General features: G+C 37.4%; 1 long non-coding RNA gene across 1 annotated transcript; it reads left to right on the top strand.

Moving 5' to 3' along the window:
- The first annotated feature begins 509 nt into the window (after window positions 1–509).
- On the top strand, window positions 510–13,026 carry LOC110311078. The gene is made up of 4 exons (XR_002379905.1): window positions 510–540; window positions 3,102–3,164; window positions 3,381–3,431; window positions 12,974–13,026. It is a non-coding gene; the product is annotated as an uncharacterized LOC110311078 (long non-coding RNA).
- The last annotated feature ends 11,207 nt before the right edge of the window (window positions 13,027–24,233 follow it).

Raw genomic sequence — 24,233 nt, 5'->3', positions numbered from 1 at the left:
AGCACAGACTTCCCTCAAAAAATACTATGTGGACCAGCATGGTCTCAAACCCAGATGCTTCTGTGTCTGTCTCAAAACTCTGTGATCACAAGCCACAAGTCACCAGGGAGATCTTTACAATCTGACAGGTTTATAACAATAGTCAACGGTTTCTCTGTTGAGCTCTATACTACAGACTGAAATTGAAGGTATTCACACTAACAGAACATCATAGGAGAAGGCACTCCAGTCCTCTCAATACAGTGCCTGCTCAGCAGCTTCAACCACCTCCAAGCAGAGACAGCTAAATAACATAGCTGGGCTCAATCATACACTCACCTTGTCTTACTAGATAAAGTATGTTCATCCCCTCACTCCTGTGCACCTGGGGAGGAGTTATTGTAGTTGTTTTTGTTTTTTCACTAATCATCTATTTGTCTCTTACTCTTAAAGGTACAGGAAAAAACCAGATAGGCATAATGTGATCTTCTTAGGTGGATGCACTTCTGGGAACAAAGAAAGACTGGTAGCAAGGGAATGTGGGAAATGAGTTCATTTCATGTGAGTATGAAGATTTTGGTGAACTTCAGTTGACTTGGTGTGGGTGGTTTGATGGTTTACAGTAATCACTTTTCAGTAGGACTTGTGTTAATAGAGAATAAATCTAATGGGCTAAGTGAATACTTGGTTCTGCTTAAGGAAGTAGCCAACACATGTGTGCTTTGACTTAAGGCCCACTCCGTTAGAAGGAATCCATATTTGACACAGTTTGAGTAACCAAGAACCAGAGAGTAAATAGCCCAGAGACTGAGGGTAAAACTAAACATTATTGGTCTGGAAATGAAAAGTATCAATAAAATGATGACTCCTGATGATGTTCTGCTATGCTCACAGGTCATTGTTAGAGAGGCTTCCTCTGGCAGCAGTCATGAATAGATAGATACAGGGATCCTAAGCCAGACACTATGTGAAGAGCGCATCTAAATTGGATATCCCCATCAAATCCTTCTCTTCCGAGCTCAGAGAATCTCAACAAAGAGGAAAAATTTAGAAAAGACTGTGAGAGTCAGGAGAGCCAGGTCCTCTGAATCAACTAAGCAAGGCACGTGTGATCTCACAGCGTCTGAAGCAGAAAGCATAGGGCTATGTAAGGTAGCACCAAGTCCTCTGTGTATATATTATAGATATTAATTTAGTATTTTTATGGGGCTTCTGACTGTGAGAATGAGTGGGTCTCTGACTCTTGTGCCTGATCTTGGGACTCTTCTCCTGTTAGCTTGCTGTGGCCACCTTCAATATGATAGTTTTTGTTTCATCTGTCTATAATTTATTTTGTCATTATTTGATTGTTATCTCTTAGAAATCTGTTCTTTTCTAAAGAGAGACAGAAAGAGAGGAGATGCGGAGGGGATGGGAGGTAGAGGAACTGGGAGGAGTGGGAGAGGGGAAACTACAATCAGGGTATAATGTATGAGAAAAGAATCTATTTTCAAGAAAGTGACACAAAGAGAGAATTAGACAAAATAAAATGCCATATTGATGAAAATAATTAATTAAGACATGGAATTGGGTGAGTAGAAGATAAAGTGAATCTAGAAAGTGTTAGAGAGGGGAAATAGTATGATCAAACTAGATTATATTAAAGACTTAAATGAAAGAAATTCATTAAGAAGAAGAAAAGATTTGGTTCTCAGAGGTAAGCCCTGCAGATCTCTGTACCTGTTGTGTGCCTCCTCTCGACCACTGCATGAAGGAGAACTCTTTGGAGACGAGGCTTTCAAGTAAGCCCCAAGAAACACCCTCTGCTCCCTTAGGATAAGGGCACTCTTGAATTTATATCATTGAGTGGTTTCACTGGACAAGAAGCTGTGACAGATTGCATTTTGAGTCCATTTTCATTTTTCTGTTTCTTGTTGTTAAGCAAAATGTTTTTTCAAATTGATCAGATCAGGTCTAGGGAGATATAATTCATGTATGAAAAGCTGAGTTCAGATCTCCAAAATCCCATTTTTTAAGAAAAAGCAGTCAGAGAAGGCCCCAACCTTACAAATAGTTGGCCAACATAAACCAGATTCAAATGATTTTTTAAATGTTTTTTTCCCCCTGGCTTTGATTTAATTGTTGTTTGTTTGTTTGTTTGTTTTTCCTTGCCCTTTTATTTTTTGTTTGTGGTTGTTTTTTTTTTAATTGTATGATTTTTTCCTTTTTTTATTACGTATTTTCCTCAATTACATTTCCAATGCTATCCCAAAAGTCCCCCATACCCTCCCCCCCACTCCCCTACCCACCCATTCCCACTTTTTGGCCCTGGCGTTCCCCTGTACTGGGGCATATAAAGTTTGCGTGTCCAATGGGCCTCTCTTTCCAGTGATGGCCTACTAGGTTTTTTGAGAAAGAGAAATAACATGCAGTTGGGTGAGTAAGGAGACTGGTAGAATCTGGGAAGAGATGGGGGTGGGGAAAGAATATGATCAAAATGGGTTACATGAAAAACAAGTTTAAAGCCAATAAGCAAAAATCAGGGTGGGATGCAAGCTGCTTGTCACCTGTTTCTCAGCTCTATTTTCTTCTAGCTGGGTTTTGATTCTTCAGATATCTTTATGTATGGTGTACATGTGTACATATGTAGGTTCATGTGGGTACACCTGCATTTGGAAACCAGAACTTGACTTCTGGTATCTTCTTCACTTGGTCTTCACTTTAAGCCTGAGTCTCTCACTGAACGAAGAGCATAGCCATTCCAGCTACCTTAGTTAGCCAGGCTGTTCTGGGAACAACACAAATACACCTGAAGAATCAAAACCGAGCTAGGAGAAAATAGAGCTGAAAAACCATCATCAAGTCAAATGCAAGAAGAGTCAAATTCTACTAAAGCAATTGTATCAGTTTCAAAGGATTAATTTAATGAGATGGTATGTTGAAATTACAAGGCAGAGTTTGTTGCTTGAACTACACAGAATCATCACTCTGAACTTCAGAAAATGCAGATCATAAATGGTTTTATGGTTTAAGCTAAGCAAATAAGCCAAGTCTCTTTGAATTTCTTTTTATAAAGACAGACCATTTTAAAATTGACCATTAGAAAAAATAAATGATTCAGAATATTCCCTTCCCCTAGCCAGACTGCCTGTGGAGCCTCAGCAGGAAAGGACAGACTTAGTCTGACTGGGCCTTGATGTCACAAGGTCAGTGGTACCCAAGGGGAACTTCCTCTGCTCTGAGGAGCAGGGCGGGTTATGGGGGGATTTGTAAGAGTTCAACTGGGAGGAAAGGTAAGGGGGCTTTGATTGGGATGTAAAGTGAATAAATAAATACATTATTGAAAAAAAGAGAGAGAAAAAAACACAAAGAATCTCTGTTGGTGTGTTTAGAGTAAACTCAGATTTCTTCCTCTGTTGCAGTCTGGAATACAAGAGGGAAAAGGAGATGGCATATTACCCAGCATTCCAAAGGTAAACTGTAAAGAACAAGTGACTTAATTACTTATAGTGGGTTACTCACTTCTGATTATCTCACCATGTGAGTAAGAAGGTAGCACTATTTGTTACAAATAATTCCTATATAAAAGTGGTTCTCAACCTGTGCGTTCAAATCACTTTGGGATTGAAGACCCTTTCACATGGATTGACATCTCAAAACACAGAAATTTACACTATGAGCCATAATAGTAGCAAAATTACAGTTAAGAAGTAGCATCAAAAATAATTTTGTAGCTGAAGGCCACTACATGAAGGAATCTATTCAAAGGTTGTAGCATTAGAAAGGTTGAAGACCACTGCTATATACCTTTATGGTTGATTTTTTAAAATGTGCTTTTAAAAAAATTATGCATTAATTACAACTTTGGTTTTCTCTCTTTAAAATGCTACTTAATTACAGATGAGATAAACATTGTGATGACTCAGGTAAACCCACAATAATGAACTCAACATAAAATCTGGTGGAAAATACAACTAGAACTGTTGGCGAATTAGGTATTGAATTTGATGAAGAATTGATAGACTTAATGAACATGAGATCTCTGAGCCAAGAGCTCTAGATGGTTCATTTCTACCTCTGCCCTGCATGTCAGGACTTTGAACACACTGGTATTTGTTGCACATTTAATTACACTTATATTAAAAAGAAAGACTTTATAGATCGCATAAGATACAACACAGTGCTCAAAACATAAGATGCAATATATGGAACTGGTAATATGAACAGAAATAAATGTATTCTTTGAGAAAATATATTTATGTTCCCTAGTAAATTGCATAAAAACCATTTGATTCAAATATTGTCAGGTGATTGAATTCCTAACACATTACTGGTAATTTAGTTAATATCTAACAAATGTGTATGCTTGAACCTAAACAAAGGTCATATACTCTGCATAAGTTTGAACAAAGTTGGTGTATTAGTCAGTGTGTCATCATTATAACAAAATGCCTGATATAAAAATCTTAAAAGAAACTCACTCTGTAGACCAGGCTGGCCTCAAACTCAGAAATCCGCCTGCCTCTGCCTCCCGAGTGCTGGGATTAAAGGCGTGCGCCACCAAGTTCCAGGACAGCCAGGGCTATACAGAGAAACCCTGTCTCATAAAAAAAAAAATCTTAAAAGAAGTTTATTTTTTGGATTATAGTTTCCAAGCTTATAGCCATAATCAACTAACTAGCTCTGTTGTTTACAGCTTTGTTGTGAAAAAGAGCATCATGACCAAAGGGACATGAGGTAGCTGCCAGAGGGCGGAGGGGAAGCAGAGGAAGACAGAAAGAGGGAAGGATGAAGAATAGGAAATACCCTTTAAAGGAACCTCCCTAGCAACTCACTTCCTCCAATCAGGCTCTACCTTTTTCAGTTTCTATTTCCCACTGTTAAAACAGCCCACTCAAATATGACTCCATCATTGATAAAGTCAAAGTACTTAACCATCAGACCAGTTTCTCCACTTCTGAATGCCACATTGGGTACCATGCTGTCAACACACTTTCCTCTGGGGTTCATTTCATATGAAAGTGGAACAGTTGCTGTCACAGAAGACCAAAGAAGTACCTATTTCTTTGGTAAGAGTTGCTTTGTAATTCTGCCTATTACTGGCATAGCATATGAAAAATTTGTAAATTTTGGAAATTCCCTGGGCATCCAGGTAGTCCTAGATTTTGTTCGTTCTCTCTTTTCTTTACCATAGTTTTAACTGAGAATGGAAATGTACCAAAATGATATGTAGGCACTGCCTTTAATTAATCATGCTTGCGCCCAGCATCTGGAAAGTATAATAGAACATCTGCTTTGTATAGAGGCACCTAAGAATTATTAAAATCTGCTATTTTTTGTCTTTTTATAGTGTAAGTATCATGTGCTAGCTATTCTTTAACACAAATGATTTCAAGATAAATTTAGGAAAAAAAAACAAAAACTATTGCAGTACGTTAAATGCAACAACCAGACTTATGAGTAAATATTATTTTTTAAAAAATTAAAGATTATTCATTCCTTGATTTGCTTGAAAAGGGTATGAAGGGTGGTGTTAGGTAGTTGGTTGGTGTTAAATGAAAATTAGTCATTCATGGGATAAGTAGGATACAACACAGACTTTGAAAACAGACAGGATATGAAGGCAGAGAATATATTTTCTCCTAGTTAAACACACTCTTAAATTTTGGTTTTACTCCAAAGACAATTTAACAATATACAGTTTTAAGGTCTGTTATGTTACCATGTGTACTCTAGCAGTGTGTATTTCTGACTTACATCTCCTCTCACTCAAAAGTGAAGTTCTAGCATATTGTCATAAAGTAATTGTCTTAATTTTATTTTCAGAAATTATCAGCGACTAAGAGTATGTATATTTGTCTTCTCCCTCAAATCACTGTATTTGATTATAACATTTACTTTACAACTCACATAAATATTTGTGTATATTAGAGATATTAAATTTGAAGACTTCAAAACAGTAGTTAATGGTATTTTAAGGAATACAAGGTCTAAAATATTTTCTATATGGTATTAGTTGTAAAGAGTAGATGAAACAAAGAATTGCATTTTAATAATACTGAAAATAATTTAATTAGTAATGAGGACATACCAATATTTGGTACACCTAGAATTGTGTGATTTTCAAATAACTAATAGTAAAGAGCCAATTCTTGTATTTTTTGTTGAAAATACAAGCATTTTCTTTCACACACTCTTCTCTCACACAATATATCACCAGCATAGTTTCCTCTCTCTCCACTTCTCCCATCTTCCCTCTTTCCCAGATCTACTCCCTTTCTGTTTTCTTTCAGAGAAAAGTAGGTTTCTAAGAGACAACCAAACATGACAAGGCAAGATACAGTAAGACAAGGCAGAAGCTCTCACAGAGACAGGACAAGGCAATCCAATAGGAGGAAGACTCCCAGGAGCAGGCAGAAATAATCAGAGACATGTCTGCTCCCACTATTATGAGTGCCACAAAACACCCAAGCTAGCAGCTATAACTCACAGGGAGAGAATGTGATGCAGACCCATGCCAGCGCCATGCTTGCCACTTCAGTGTGTGAGACCACATGAATTCTGTTGAGTAACTGGGTCATTTTCTCCTGGTGTCTTCCGTCTACTCTGACTCGATGGGATTGGCTTCAAGGGCAGAGAGAATAAATGGAAACTACTATTTAGACTCTGTTTTTGCATAGTAACTGGTTATGGGTCTCTGCATCTGCTCCCATCTGCTGCCAGAGGAAGTCTCTTTGATGATGACAGGACTAGGCACCAATCTATGAGTATGGTAAAATAGCATCAGGAATCATGTGATTGCTTTTTTCCCCCACCAGTTGGATTTACCATTCACACAAGTTCTGCACTGCCATTAGTTTATTCTACTTCAGAGGTAAAGGCTAATTTCCTGACTTTACCAGCTTCTTCACACATATAGATTGTTCGCATTAGGTTTCTTAGTACTAAAAGACAAGAACAGAAGTTTACAGGAGATAATGGGATAGCAGGAATTTTAGGAGGATCAACTTCAAAATGCAGAGGTTGCAAAGGACATTGGCTTATAGCAACAATGTCATAGTGTATATGACAGCTATGTACTAAGCTCTTTCACTATACCCTGGATTCTGCTAATTGCTTGTTTGGTGCTTCACTTTGGGATCCTCTGGATACAGTTACTGTCCTTACTATAGAGGTGAATAAGCTGAGACTTAGTGAGGTTAACCATCTTATTCAAGGTCACATAGTAGGTAGGTTATAGTCCACAGTATATTCTAATTATGGTGAAATTTTCAAAAATTTTGCTTTCCTCCATTTATTTTCTTGAATATTGGTTCATATTGTCTTTTAAATATTTAATATGACAAATGTTAGGGAAAAACATGACAGAAATGGTCTTTCCTGGGAACATGGTGTATATATATATGTGTGTGTGTGTGTGTGTGTGTGCGCGCGTGCGTGTGTATGCTTGTGTGTATGTATATATATATATATATATATATATATATTTTACGGAATACAAGGTCTAAAATATTTTCTNTATGGTATTAGTTGTAAAGAGTAGATGAAACAAAGAATTGCATTTTAATAATACTGAAAATAATTTAATTAGTAATGAGGACATACCAATATTTGGTACACCTAGAATCGTGTGATTTTCAAATAACTAATATTAAAGAGCCAATTCTTGTACTCTTTGTTGAAAATACAAGCATTTTCTTTCACACACTCTTCTTCACACACATATATGTGTGTGTGTATGTGTGTATATATGTATATATATGTGTGTGTGTAGTGTGTATATAGATATAGATATATAGATATATATACACACACACACACTCCATTCATCTATCTGTCTCTCTCTATCTCTATAAGTTGATCTCTATCAATTTATATAAGCTCCATACATATATGGACTTTAATCATACACATCTGGCTACAACCCATCTTGTTCAAAGAATATCATACTATCCCTTTTAGTATTATGTACCCATGAATATAAGTAGGGATATCTTTAGACTGAAGTAGAAGGCATTTCTACCCTAGCTTTAAGAAAAAATTAGATTGTGTGTCTGTATCCATCTGTGATGGAGGGGGGGGGGCAAAATCATGTCATGGCACCTATGTAGTGGCCAGAGGAAAATTGTGTGTATTTGTCTTTCTCCTGCCACTTTTATGTGTGTTCTATAGATCAAATTTAGGTCACCAGACTTACAGGGTATGCAATATCAATTTGCAATCCAGTGTTTTGTAAACTTGACAGAAACTAGAAAAAGAAAAAAGAAACCCCAACTGAAAAAAAAAGACTCGGTCAGATCAGCCTATTGGCATATTTTTGAGGCAATAATGATTCCTGGGCTGTACAACAAAGCAGGCTGAGAAAACCATTGCGAGCGAGTCAGTAAGCAGTTACCCCATGGCTTCTGCTTCAGTTTCTACCTCCATGCTCTGCTCTGTCTTTTCTCACTGATGTAGTGTGACCTAGGATGTGGATATTAAACAAATCCTTCCCCTTCCACAAGTTGGGTGAGTCTGCATTTTACCACAGCAACAGCAAAGCAAACCAGGACTCGGTGCAAACACTTTTACTTGCTGAACAATCACTCCAGCCTACACTGGCTTCTTTCAGTTGAGTCTTGAAGTTGATATTTTAGACAAAAGAATTCAGTAAGAAGTAAGCTGTGACCATATTCTTTTCTGAAAAATGATACTGAAGAATTAGAAGCAGAGAGAGGTGAGAAGATCCAGGCTTGCTGCTTTTATACAATCACATTCACTTGCTCCCTTGCTAGGCAGTCCTCCAGTGACCCATATGCCTCTCAGTAGGCTCCATCTCTTCAGTGTTCAATGATCTCCAATGTTACTGTCCTGGGGACTAAGAGGTTTCCAAAACTTGGATGTTTAGGGGAACATTTAAACCAAACCATACGCAAATTACAACACCAGCCCAACTTTATCTTCTTCTTCCCATACCTTCCCATATACCTGAGCCAAATTCAAGCTCTTTGCAATTCTGAGAGCAAGCCACAATGTTTTTATTTTTGACTGCATTGATCCATCTGCTTGACAGCCTTTCTTGCCTGCAAGGACAGAATTGAAAACATACCATTTTCTGGGATAAAATGTTATACAAGATACCTTTTGGGGGTAGAAATACATTCAAAAATAATCACTTTGCCACTAGCCTTTTTTATTGTATCAGCAATCTTGGCATTGTGCAAAGTAATTTTTCAATTTTCTTGTGTCTTTCAACATTTTCCAATTATTTTCAAATTCTTTTGTGTTTCCATTTTTTTACACAAAAATTATATTTTGAATGAAATATAAAATAGAAAATACATTTTGACTCTTGGTGAAGTTTTGGCAAACTTCAATCTGTTTCTTTTTTTTTTAATACTATAAGCTGGAGACCTGTCATTTATTCTGTTAGAAATAACCTGTCCCCATTTTCTCTCTTCTTTCAGTTGCCCTTCAAGTCTCTGTTTAAAAATCAGTATTCCTAGGAGCCAGTGGGGTGGCTAAGTGTGTAAAGATGCTCCAGCCAGTCAGACCTGACTATCTCAGATCAATCACCCAGCCCCAGATTGTAGAGGAAAAGAACTATCTCCTTCAGTTTGTCTTTAGATCTCCCCCAACGCTCCCAAAATGAATATAATTCAATTTTTAAAAACCAGTGTTGCTGAGATGCTCCTCTTGATGTTAGGTTAAATTTGGCTTTGTCTTCACATTTTTTTGTAGATGGTCCATTTCTACATGGCAATAAATCGAAGTCTACCATGATATATTTGAATGGTGCACGCAGTAATAGTATTTAAAGATACATGCATTGAAAGCAGAGTGTTTGAGTTCAAATCCCAGCTCTGTCACTAAGAGATTGCATAACCTTCAGACTCAATTTCCCCTTTTCATTTTTTTCTGAGTAAAATAAGGCTAAAATTAATGATGACCTCACCCTACTATTTTGAGCATGGGATGAAGGAATGTGTGTGTGCACTTCACACAGTGCACACTGAAACAATCCAATTTCTATCTAGTTCATATTAAGTTTTAATTACTTAATGTTTACCTTTCTTTTTGCACATAAGCTCCATTTGGGTAGAGGTGATGTTTCTCAACTGGGTTGTGACCCTCTGTGAACTACTGCACCTGGCAGATAATGATCTATTTGAGTGAATGAACGAAACAATATACCACAGCAACAGGAACACATTAATATATTTACTATTTCCCCCAAACCACATTTGGTATTTTAATTAGGCCCTAAAATTACTACTTTGAATTGTCTGTTGTTGTATTTAAAGAAACCCTAGAAAACTCCTAAAACAAATTTCTTTGGAGATTTTACGTTAATTGAAAATGTAAAGAATGTAATCAGGCAGCTATCTGACCCAGTGAGAAAAGTCACCCATTTGAATTTCAAGCTGTCTTGAATTGCATTGAATTTCAACCTGCGTTGGCTCCACCCAGAGGTTTCTGATACAAATATCCTGTTTGATCTGTTGACACTCTGAGTAAAAACCTTCCTGTAGAAGATTTGGGATTTTATGTTTCTGATTTTAAAGAGAAGAGAACATTGGCCAAAGTCCTCAGTCACTGAAATGGTGGCTGCTACATGGAACTGGTGTTTCAAAGTAGTCTGTTGTGTCTGTCACTGAGGGGGCATGAGTATTTCAGCATTGTTAACTGAGTGTCACTAAAGTCAAATAGTCTCTACTCCTTTTGTTTCTGTCATTGTAAAAAGGGTGGTTTTTCACTTGAAAGAACACAGTGTCAATCCATAAATTATAATACATATGCACATTTTAAGAGTTCCCATGTAACAGTGAAAGTAGCTCTGTATCCTGATCCATCTCTGTTTTTTTTTTTTTCCTGTTCCATCGTAATGGAAACAATGAAGTCTAAGATTATTGTCCTGAACCACAAGCCAGCTCTTAATGAATACTCAACTTATATTTTATTCTATTTTTCTTATAAGTAGTTATTTTCACATTAAGTGAAGATTTATTTTTCTTTAAAATCTATATTATTTTAAAAATAAGCCATGTGGAAGATGAAGGAATATCAGTTTGGCAATTGACGTTGCATCATGTGCTGGATCTTATGCCAAATCTGATCCATGCAAGCAGCAGCTATGGTCAGCCAGTACTTGCTCTATTTTGAACTTCATATCCAGCCAGCCTAAGTCTGACAGACTTCATTTCATTAATTCAAGCAAGCTTGTTCTGTTTTCCACATGTGCCAGAAATTACCATGGTTCACTGAGATGGCTGAAAGAAAGTTAGCTAAATAAACCTTTCTGAAACCTAGAGATGAAGTGCCGTGGTGGTGACAGGACCTGATGATACATTAACTGTCACCCATTTGTTGTGATAAAAGGCATCTAATGAAAATGTTTCTACTCTCATTGAAAGTTCTTACTGTTTAAACAACAGACCATTGACATAAGAATATGTGCTGTACTCAACAGAATGACCAAGTGCATGGATGGTATGCATTATCTGAGGATGTCACAAATGGCAGCATCCTTGCTAAGAGAATAATGATGGCCTCTCCAGTTGGTTTTCATTTTACAAGTCTTGACTTGCTATTGTCTTCGCTTAGGCTGCCATAGCAACACACCAGAATTGAGTGATGTGAACAGTGGAAGATTATTTTTAGTAGTTCTGGATGATACAAGTACAAGGTCAAGGTGCCAATAAAGGTTGTTTTTTCCGCGGCTTTTTTTTTCTCAGCTTGTTGAAGGTACATCTTTAAAGACGACTTGTCACAGGACTGTCCTGTGCATGGATGAGCCTGGGAATCTCTGTGTGCAGGGATTTTTCTTTTCTTGTAAGGAAGATCAATTAGGCTGAAGTAAGGCATAGCCTAAGAGCCCACTTTAACCTAATGATTCCTTTTAATACCATATTTCCAGGTACTACTAAGGTCCTGATGCTAAGGTCCTGATGCTGAGGGTGAATATGGGACAAGAGGCAAAACTGAGCCAAAAACACTCAGAGATTTTTATTTCCTAATATTGACATTTACAGTTTCTAGTAACAAAAGCTACAACGCAGCACAGCTCTTCTAAATATGACCACTGACACACCCATCTTACACTGTAAAAGCAGTTTTATCTCCTTGGGTACTTTCTCTAGCTCCTCCATTGGGGACTCTGTGTTCCATCCAATAGCTGACGGTGAGCATCCACTTCTGTGTTTGCCAGGCCCCAGCATAGCCTCATAAGAGACAGCTATATCAGGGTCCTTGCAGCAAAATTTTGCTAGTGTATGCAATGGTGTCAGCATTTGGAAGCTGATTATGGGATGGATCCCTGGGTATGGCAGTCTCTAGATGGTCCATTCTTTCATCTCAGTTCCAAACTTTGTCTCTGTAACTCCTTCCATGGGTGTTTTGTTCGCAATTCTAAGAAGGGGCAAAGTGTCCACACTTTGCTCTTCGTTCTTCTTGAGTTTCATGTGTTTTGCAAATTGTATCTTTTGTCTTGGGTATTCTAAGTTTCTGGGCTAATATCCACTTATCTGTGAGTACATATCATGTGAGTTCTTTTTTGATTGGGTTACCTCACTCAGGATGATGCCCTCCAAGCCCATCCATTACCCTAGGAATTTCATAAATTCATTCTTTTTAATAGCTGAGTAGTACTCCATTGTGTAAATGTACCACATTTTCTATATCCATTCCTGTGTTGAGGGACATCTGGGTTCTAAAGGGGTCTGCAACCCTATAGGTGGAACAACAATATGAACTAACCAGTACCCCAAGAGCTCATGTCTCTAGCTGATATATGTATCAGAAGATGGCCTAGTCAGCCATCATTGGGAAGAGAGGTCCCTTGGTCTTGCAAACTTTATATGCCTCAGTACAGGGGAACGCCAGGGCCAAGAAGTTGGAGTGGGTGGGTAGGGGACTTGGGGGGTAGGGTCTGGGGGACTTTTGAGATAGCATTTTAAATGTAAATGAATAAAATACCTAATTAAAAAATAAATTAAAAAAAAGCAATTTTATCTTGAAATCACTATTTATTCTGCAGTATATGATTGAAGGTGGATTAAACATGGCATCAAGAAGGCAGTTCCTGACAGCACAACAAAAGGAACTAAGGTATATCAATCTGAATGTCCTCTAATATATTTGTCCCAGGCAGTCTGCAAAGATTCAAGAAGTCATGCTTACTGATGTCCCTACAACTAAGACAGTGCCAGGCTTCAAGTAGGTACTCATAAGTAATAACACAATTTACTGAATAAATGGTTAATGGATTTTCTGGAAATATGTTATTGGATATCATAAATCAAGGACAGAATACTCTTCAGAAGTAGCCAGCAAACTATTACAAATATGCTCTATTCTATGGACTATTGGAGTGATTTTTTTTTTATTGTATTGAGACAGTCTTGCTGCACAAAATAAGCTATCTTTGAACTGGTAATTGTGATTTCCTTTATTTTTGAGATTATAATATAATTACATCATTTGCCCTCTCCAGTTCCTCCGTGCAAACCATCTGTTATACTCTTTCTTGTTTTCTTTGAAATTCATGGCCTTATCATTCTAACTTAAACACCTTGTTAGTTGTCTTGCCTTCAGAAGCATCTCCATGCTGAGGTAATGGTTGTTACTACTTCACATTGAAATTTGAGGAGTAGACCCATTCAGTCCATAACAATGCAATAAACCTACTTGGTGTCCTGTTTGCAAATCACCTTGTATTTCTCAATTGATTTTCCACATACATGTTCTTTTTGAGCTAAGCTTGGTGGGTCCAAAGAACTTGAAAACACACATTGAATATTGCTATTCTCACTTACACGAAGATATTCCATACTTACAATTTAGCATACCTTCACCTAGAATCACTTAATAATTGCCTGTGTTACTTGGATTTTCTTGTCACTGAGAAAAAAATATCTGACAGAAGAGATTTATTTTGGCTGAGAATTTTGGGTCCCCTCCATCCTGTTGGGCAAAGCATGGCAGCCGGGTGGCTTGAACAACTGTGCCATGAATGTGGGATGTCACAACATGATTTGCTCCTATCATGGTAGATCAGGAAATGGACAGATCAGACCAGATCCAATATGGATTTAACCTTCAATGCTTGTCCAAGTGACCTGTATCTACTAGATAGCACCATGGACCCAGCATTCTAGAACCTCCCAAAAGAGCATCAGTGGCTGGGGCTTGGTGTTCAAATGCATGAGTCCATTGGAGATATTTTAGATGCAAACCACAGTACTCTGTTCTTTTTCTTTTTCTTTTTCTTTTTCTTTTTCTTTTTCTTTTTCTTTTTCTTTTTCTTTTTCTTTTTCTTTTTCTTTTTCTTTTTCATCTTTTTCTTTTTCTTTTTCTACATCTTTTTCTTTTTCTTTTCCTTTTTTTTCTTTTTCTTTATTATTCTCTCACACAATACAGTCTCCTTCCCCTCCTCTCCTCATAGAATACTCCCAACTCAGCTTTCCCCAAGATCCACTACATCTCTGTTTTCCTTTGGAAAATAGCAGCACTCTAAGGGACATAAATTTAACATGGCATCACAAGATGTATTAAGACTAAACACAAACCTCCACATCAAGGCTGGATGAGGTAACCCAGTTGAAGGAAAACAGTTGCGAAAGCTTGCAAGAGTCAGAGACTGATCTTCTACTTGTAGGAATCGCACAAGACCCCAAGATAAACAACCATAAGGTATCTGCAGAGGCATAACCAGACTCATGCAGGTTTTGTGATTTCTATTTCTGTCTCTGTGAGCCCCTTTGAGCCCTGCTTAGTTGATTCTGTGGGTCATTTTCTCCTGGTATCTCCAACCCTCTGGCTCCTATCCTCCTTCCTCCTTCTCTTCTGCAAGATTCCTGTAGCTCTGCCTAATGTCTGACTGTGAGTTTCTGAATCTGCTCCCATCAGCTTCTAGTGACACATCTCTGATGACAAAGGAGCTAAGTACCCATGAGGTGCTTATGAGTGTTTATTCTGTTATGAGGATAACAGAATATTATTAGGAATCATTTCATTGATGTTTTTTTCTAGTCAGGTTTGGTTCTACCCTAGGTCTCTGGGCTTCCAGCCTCCTAGTCCTGTTCATCTAGGCTGTGTAAGGCATGGACTCACTCTTCTGGTGGTGGACCTCAAGTTAGACCAAGTCACTGATTGTCTCACTCACACAAGTGAGACAAGTGATTGAACCACTCCCACAAACTCTGAGACAGTATTGCCCCAAAATACATTACAGGCTGGATAGGTTGTAGGTAGATTTCATGGCTGGGTTGGTGTCTCATTCCCAGCACTGGAAGCCTTTTCTGGTTATAGAAGATGGCTCATTCAAGTTCTATATCCTCCATTGCTAGGAGTCGTTACTAGGGTCAAGCTCATAGATTCTGGGAAATTTCCATCATACTATCAAACCATACTATGCTTAAATTTATCCTCTTCTCATATTTTCCTTTTCTGGATGTACTGATTATCTAGTGACTAGATATTTAGTAAGTTGTGGTTCAGGCTTTGATTGTATCTACTGACTTCTTCATCTTTTGTATTGTTGCTTTGGTTGACTCTGCCTTCAGAGTCCAGCACAAATCTCTTTTCCATCCCTTATCATTTCATTGCTAGGACCAGATCCTTTATTTTATCTTTTACTGATTGCCACTATAATCTCTGTTTGAATACTGATTTGTTCTTGCCTTCCTCACTGCATGAATTTCTTGGTTTAAATTTCTTCAGTGGCTTGAATTGCCAAGGGTGAATCCTACTAAGGAGCTCACAAGGCAGGTATTTATTCTTCTAATCTCCTTTGTATGCTGAGTTGAGAACACAACATCTACTCTATCTACATCATGATCTCTGACTATGTCACTCTGATTCCTTCATTACAGCTCATGCAATATTTCTCCTATTGCTCAAGTGACCATTTCATCCCTAGCTCTTCCTCTCTCAGTCACTCTGCTCTGGTGAATTTCTGTCTAACTGCTTTTCTTCCTCAGGTACTCACTCTTGACTAGTCCTGGAAAATTATGTCGTTTACCAGGCTGATAAAATTATTTATTTTGCTGACCATCTCCTGTGATCTTCTGAAAGCATCTCAAAGAGATATAGTTTCCTAATAGTCTGTTAATGTTTATCATCCTAATAAATATTGTGGGATTGCGATCATTGTCCCTCGAGTATGTCTGAGTTTCACTGTTGCCAATCATTTCATCACAGAAAATTTACACATGTAAATTTGTGTGTTTGTCTCTCTGTGTATGTGTATGTGTGTGTGTGTATGTGTGTATATGTGTGTGTGTGTGTGTGAGAGAGAGAGAGAGAGAGAGACTCAAGGAGTCAAGGAGGAATTAATACATTTTAAAAGAGAGAACAGAAAGTGTCACACATTTTAGATGCTGTAAAGTCAATCAATCATCAAGAAGCAGTATCAAAACCAGAAGTAAAAAGAAGAGACAGAAAAGAAGAAAAAGAATAGGAGGAAGAGGAGGAGGAGAGAAAGAAGGAGAAGAAGGAGGAGGAGGAGGAAGAAGAAGAAAGAAGAAGAAAGAAGGGAAAGAAGAAGAAAGAAGGAAGAAGGATGAAAGGAAGAAGAAGAAAGAAGAAGGATGAGGAGGAGGAGAAGGAGAAGAAGAAAGAAGAAGAAGAAGAAGAAGAAGAAGAAGAAGAAGAGGAAGAGGAAGAGGAAGAGGAAGAGGAAGAGGAAGAGGAAGAAAGAAGAAGAACAACAACAAGAAGAAAAGAAGCAGCAGCAGCAGCCACCTTGAGTTTTTTTTCTCATAAATTCCAGAGGGGCCAGTGAGATTGATTAGTTTATACAGATGCCTGCCACCAAGGCTAAGGGCTTAAGTTTGCATTGCAGAGCAAACATAATGGAAGAAGATAACTGAGTCCCACACATTACTCTCTGTCCTTAGCAAACTAACCATGGTACAATTGTGTGCTCCTTCCCATCAGAAACAAAACAAGTGAATAAAGTGTAATAAATAAATAACATTCAGGAAAGCCAGGAGACAAGTTATGAAAATGAAATGTTATATGATTAAGAAATTTCATAATTAGTATTATATGATTTTAATTTTGAATTGACTTTCCCTTAGCAACTCTTCCTTCCCCCCATCCCCTGCATGAGACCACAAGTCAACATCAAGTACCTTCCTTAATCCCTTTCTACCTTGTTTTGAGACAGGGTCTCTCAGTGAACCTGGTGCTTACTGTTTTGGCTGGGTTAGCAGGATGGCAAGCTCCAGGGACTGCCTGTCTCTAAGTGTTCCAGTGTTGGAATGACTGGCACTTAGCTGCCACAGTTTTTTAAAACAATGTGAGTTCTAGGGATTCAAAATCAGGCCCTGATAGTTGTGGTACAAGTGCTTTATTGACAGAGCCACTTCTCCAGCATCTCTTAATTCACTTGTTAATGGAATTATAGTAACAGTGTATAGGCAAAGGATTAGAAAATAAACCTCATGCGTTCTAAAGTATGATTTAGTTAGTATAAAAGGGCTTATTCTTGAGAAAGACCTAATAGCACTATTTAAGTGCCCCCTAGCCCTAGTGTTTTATAATTTACTATTGGAAAAGTTCCCAAGCATCATTATACTATCATTATAAACACATCAGTTAAGAAGATGCAATGTTTGCTATCAGGATCTTCTTGGCATCAGTAGTATTTTTACATTTATTAAAAAATATTCAATGTATATCATCTGTCCATTTTTTTTCTTTTAAGTGAAAAATACACTTTGAGCCTTTGGGTCTTTATTAATTTCTTTATGTTAGAAACCCTACCTTTTTTTTTTACATAAGCAAGCATGAAGTTAATAATTTAAACATCAAGGAAATAGGACATAATAAGCATTTGATGTGTATTTGTCAGGAGATATCACATAATATTTACCTTTTAAATATTGATGTCAGAGTCTATAAACCACATTAAAGAGAATAGTTTCAGGTTATTTCTGATGAGATGGAATTTCAAATCACCAAAGCAAATCAACTGAATCCTTCTGTTGGTAGTTGATTTTAGATCTCAGAATATTATTCCTGTTCATACTAAGGGTTCATATTACAGATCATAAATCAAATTTTCTCTAATCCTTTAAGTGTCAAACAATTCTTTGAGAATAAGCCAAGTACTTTTCTCTTTTACATAATGGGATATGAGTTCAGATAAACATTGACGAACATAGATAGGAAAGAATTTTTCATTAAAGGAATACAAAAGAGTTGAACATGTAACATTTTCATGAATTCTCTTTGGCTTGGAAAGCAGAAACAGCCAAAGAGCAAGGCATAAAACATTTTTCATAAGCAATAACAAACATTGTGCAAATAATCCCTCCAAGGCATGCCCTTTGCCCACACAGTAAAAATGTAGCATTAAAAATAGAACAACAAGAATAAGGAATAATTTATAAGCTTGAATGTGATTTTCTTTAAACAAGAAAGGCAGTCCTCACTTTGTGGTTCCAGGGAGCCTTAAGAAGAAACATCACTGACTTCCAACAAATAGTGTTACTTTTTATCAACATCAATTTGTTTTTAACTTTAAAATAATGTGATTAGAGGACTTATCTGTGCTTGAAAGTTAGAATTAAAATCTGAGTTCAGCCATGCATCACATTAAATACCTGCTTATTCTCAAGTAATTTGCATTTTTATTTGCAAAGGTTAAAGTCTATGTACATCTTGCTCTTTGATTTAGCACTTATGTGTAGTTGGATAGCATGTTTTAGAAGAAAGAGAATAACTTCAGACTTTTATCAAAATTCTATTACATGCTTCACTGTTAGAAATTGAGATTTTAAAAGTATTCATAGTTTAGATTTCGTTTCATATAATAGTGCACCTTTATAAAGAACAGCAAATAGATAAAGAAAGCTTTGGGACTTTTTAGCCTCCCAGACTAAGAATAGAAAATATCCAGGTTAGTGATGGGATACACAATGTAATGAAATGATCCTTGCTGGTTGTTTGGAACCAAAGTATCCCTGGAGAGATAAATAAACGTGTGGACTTGAAAAATCAATGCACCTACTTTATCTAGACCCTAACGAGGCTTTTTGCAAGACTTCTAAGTCAAAGACAGATAAAATCATAAAAATCAGTTTGCTATTGGGTTTTAGAAAATGTTTACTTTACATGAAGAAATTGTTGTATGACATAGAGAGCTGTCAAAGACGATGAAAATGCCTATGTATGTGTATTTCAAAGATCTCTTATGGAGGTATGATAAATACACATGGAGTTAAATTGAAGGGAATTTAAAACAGAAAAAGAAAGAAAGAAACCACACCATAATACCAGTGACAAGTAATAGGACAAAAACAATTGTACTTTGAGAATGACTCATGCTCTAATTACATGGTCTAAACTTAAATTGATGTGATAGAATTCTCTCCTCACTAATTTTTTACCTTTTCTACGATTGAGAGTTATTTTTCTTCTTTCAATTGAAATAGAATTAGATGACTCTGCCCGCCACTTTTCTTCTAACCTTTCCCAACTACCCTTCTTTAAACATTCACAGAACATGCTACTCTTTTTTTTTTCTTGGATTATTATTGTTTAAAAACATGCACATACATGGGCACATGCATGCACACACACACAACACACACTTGCACATGCACACAACCATGAAAACTAGAATACAAGGGAGAGCCTTTCAGGTCAGATCCTGCTTGAGTCATATAAGTCCTGTGTCCTAGGTCTATAATGTCTTCAAAATTAGAGGTCAACCCTTAATAACTGAGTCACAATCAAGGATACATTGGTAAACTATTATTTTGGAACTAACCTGACCCACCATTAAAAATGAAATTTCTTGTTCTGGTACTGGGGTTTGTGTTAGTCTATGGTTTTGGTGGAGAGTACTGTAAGTCCATTTGGTTATCTTACACACACACACACACACACACACACACACACACACACACACACACACACACATTTGTACTGTATATAGTTTTAGATAATTATAAAATAACATGATTCCTTGAGGCTTTATTAAACAACTGACAACTGGGATAACATATAACTGAGAAGTTTCTATACAATTAAAGGAACTATCAATCAAGTGAAGAAAATCCCTACAGAATTATAGTATAATAATATAGTATTAATAATATAATAAAGACAGTCTTTGCCAGCTGTACATCTGACAGAAGGTTACTATTCAGAATATGCAAAGTATTTAAAAAACAGATGAATAAAGCAAACAAACAAGCAGGATTTAAACAGAGATTTTTCTGTAGAACAGATTAAAGATAGCCAAGAGATCATTCAAAAACAATTCATCATCTTTAGTAAATAGATGCAAATTTTTAAAAATACTTCTTTCTATTAGCTATTTTCTTTCTTTACATTTCAAATGTTATCCCCTTTCCTGGATTCTCCTCTAAAAACCCCCATCCCCTCCCCCGCCCCCCCTGTTCATCAATCCACCCACTCTTTGTTTCCTGACCCTGGCATTCCCCTACACAGGGACATCGAGCCTTCACAGGAGAGAGGGCCTCTCCTCCCATTGATGACCAACAAGGCCGTCCTCTGGTGCTCTGGGCGGGTGGATGAGGAAGGACTGCCTCATGCTTTCCATGTGGTCCTGGGTGTGTGTCTGGCCATGGGAAGTCATGGAATCTCAGATCAGGGGGTGATGGACAAGGGACAGTCCTAGGTACCAGGTTCTCAGCCTTGGGCATCCCAGACACTTCTGTACACCACAGAAGAGCTGAGAACAGAATGGGGGCCCTGGGGAGGCTCAGTCAGCCCCAGGGCCAAAGGAAGCAGAGGGCAGCAGGAGAGGGGGTGCTAGATTGTTCTCATGTGGGCGAGAGTCCTTGGTCTGGTCTGTGGCTGGAGCACAGGAATGTCTTCTTGCAGAAGTTTAGATATGGCTCCTTAGGGGAAAGCCTATCCCATCATTCAAGCACAATAGACCTTGATGAGCAGAGACAGTCTATGGTTTTAGAGCTTTATCATAGAAAGGCAGGGAGAAAGAGAGAAGGAAGAAAGAGGGAGTGAGGCTGGCTATGGCCACTGGAGAGACAGGGGAAGGGAGAGAGAGAAGGAGGGCTAGAGAGGTAAGAAAGGTGAGAGGTAAGGGTGCAAGGAGGGGCCAAGCAGCTCTTTTTTATAGTGGGCTGGGCTATCAGGTAACTGTGGGGAGGAGCATAGCTGCCTATAGTCAGATAACTGTGGGGGTAGAGTCTAGCCAGAATGCCAGGAGCTTGGGACATTGTCTGTGGGTCTGATAGTTACACACCTCTTCTGAGGGAGTTGTTGGGGTGGTAACTTCGACAGGAGCCAGAGGTCCTTCCGTCCCATGTAAGTGGAAGTCACCACCTATTGGATCCCCCAGGGTTCAAGACCTATGCTGGACTGAAGACCAGGCTGTGCACAGCCCACTGCCCCACAATGTGGTACAGATACACAATGCAACACCATTTTGTTATAAAACAAAACAAAACAAAACAAAAAACCCAAAATAATGAAATTTGCAGGTCAATGGATGGGCCTAGAAAAAAGTATATTGAGTGAGGTAACACAGATCCAGACAGATATGATCTTGCTTGTCTATGGTTCCTGTCTCCAAATCCTCAGACACGAGTATACAGCATGGAATAATTACATAAACTAGAAAAGTAAAAGGGACCATAGGTGGGGGAGGGGCCTTGGCAGAGGAAACGCAGGATATAGATGATCATGGCAAGTGAGAAGTACTTTAAGAGTCTTACTCTCTATTTTTATTTCTGCTTTCCATTTGATGGTGAGTGCTCAGGAGAAAGGGGTGGCATATGATTGGCATGAGCAGGTCATTGAACAGTACACACATGATGTACTAGGACACACACACAAGTGCGCACACGTGCACATGCACACACACAGAGATCTCATTTGATAAATAATGAAAAAATAGATAACCCCATTTTTGTTTGCTTACTCTATCATATAAGAAAATGGAAACTTCTGACAGCTCAATTTAGAAAATGTTATTTCAAGTCTTTTAAAAGCAAATCTTATGTTTTAGGAGAATCATCTTTTTGTTGGTCCCCCCCAAAATTTCAGAGGTATGCCTTTTGATAAAGTTTCCTTAATGAATTTTCATGGGATGGCCTGAGAGATGGCCCTGTCATCAGGATACTCTGAAGAAGACAAGTCTGGAGGTAAAGAGGGCCTCTCAGGTTGTCCCTCCCCAAGATCTACTGTAAAGATGGATAGGATTGAGCGGAGTAGATATTAGTGTGAGCAGGCTATCGTGGAGCCTAGAGTCTCTCACATTTCACTTTTTCAGCTAGCCACAATCTAAGATAGAAGAGTAATTTAAAATTACGTTTGAAACATAGAAAACAAGTAAATACTACTTAAAGAATGTAATAAGTGACAGTCTTTCGTTTTCAAAATAAAATATATGATGTGACTTTCTTGGTGGGTGGCATTCTTTTGGTTTCTTTGGTTTATGAGTTGCATCCCAGCATCTTTTGTGGTAGGATTTGCAGACCACTGAGCAGTGAATAAAGTTTAAAAAGTCTTTAGAACCGAGACACTATATCATTTATGCAATTCCTTTTGTTTTGTTTTTGCTTTGTTTTAAGGTATCATCCCTTGTAGCTTAAGCTGACCTTGATATATTTTAGACAGCCAACAGTGAAGTTAAACTCTTGATGCTACTGTTTCAGACTCACAGTGCAAGCTTACATCTGTATATCATTGATCCAGGTTCTGGCATGTCTTAACATCTGGACAAATTAACTTGTCTTCTACTTGAAATTTTTTTAAAGTAATAACTGAATGGTTTTAAGATATTTCTATCTTAAATACTAGATTAGAAAAGAAAGTTAGCTTTCATTTACTTTTTTACAAGTATTCATTTGCAAGATGTCCTTGGGAAATCAGAATTTTCCATAAACAGATTACACACAAGTGACAAAGCATCCTAGATTCTAGTATACTAATAGTGTAAGTAGCACAATCGCTGATTATGACTAACAGTGTTTTGTTGCTTGTTTGTTTAAGACATTGAAATTTAATATTTAAGTTGGAAAACATTAGCCATGATTTAAACACTTCTTTAAAGGACATTTTTTTGCAATATGTATGTATATATATATATATATATATATATATATATATATATATGTGTGTGTGTGTGTGTGTGTGTGTGTGTATGCATGCATGCATGTATGAATATATACTGAGTAGGTCATAGTATGTATTTATACATAGTAAGCATTATATACATATATGAATCGAAATGTTCAGTATAATTAGACATTGAGAAAAGCATTAAATCTACAACTTGTTTACAATTTTATCCCAAAAATATCTAGCAGAATTCATAAAGTTGAAAAGAAAATATGTCAACATGAAATGCAGAGAATGAAAATCCCCATGGATTTTTTTGGGGGGTGTGGAAATTTTAAACAACATATTCCTTCTCAAAAAGAACACTGCACTTTCTTATATAGGCTCAATCCACTTGTTTCCTGCTGATCATGGAATGAAAGGAAATAAAACCCAAATGAACCATTTGAAACCATCGAAAGCCATGACCCTTAGAAGTTATTTACTAGACCAGTGTAGCGGACATTTATACTGCTTGCTTCAATTTTAACTGGAGATCTTCAATTGATTTTAATAACCAAACTATTAGGAATAATATAAATAGAATAGAAACCTGAAATAATGTTGAAACCCAACCCAGCAGTGGATATTGACTGGACAAAAATATTCAACCACCTGAGAGACCAGAGAATATAAAGAATGCATCAGGCATTTTCTCCACGGGCCGTTTGCGAGACATTAGATTAGAGAGGTTGTTTTAAGGAAAAATGAGGAATTTATCAGAGACTATTGTAACCACATGTAGCTTAGGGCAGAGGAGGGAAGTTTCTTGAGTATTTTGTATTCCTCTGCTTACTGTAGCATTTGTTAGAGGTTGACAAGATAAAATGCTCTGGCATAAGACCAGCTGTTGAAAACAAATTGTTGTGTGATTACTTTATAGTGAGAGATAGCATGAAGATTGAAGGAAAACGAATGATGCTCAGATGTAGCAGAATGTAAAAGTTAGATAAACCATCTTGGTACTTTGCAATTTGGAGTTCCCCAAATACTATTTCACTTGATGTAATTGAGCACTGGGATTCTGAGAGTGCTGAAGAACCACATGAAACTATTCCTTTCAGGACAAGCTCTGAGGCTATCTAGTCAGCCACAGCTTGCATTCTGGTCTGTTTCAATCAATAGAGCTTAATTACTGAAATTACCACCAGTGATGGTAATCTCCTCCCTTTATCATCATATGTAATTTAACT

The sequence above is a fragment of the Mus caroli genome, chromosome 15 (assembly GCF_900094665.2).
Source record: "Mus caroli chromosome 15, CAROLI_EIJ_v1.1, whole genome shotgun sequence".
NCBI lineage: Eukaryota > Metazoa > Chordata > Mammalia > Rodentia > Muridae > Mus > Mus caroli.
Note: the sequence above shows the minus strand (reverse complement) of the source record. Positions and strands in the feature narration are given on the sequence as shown.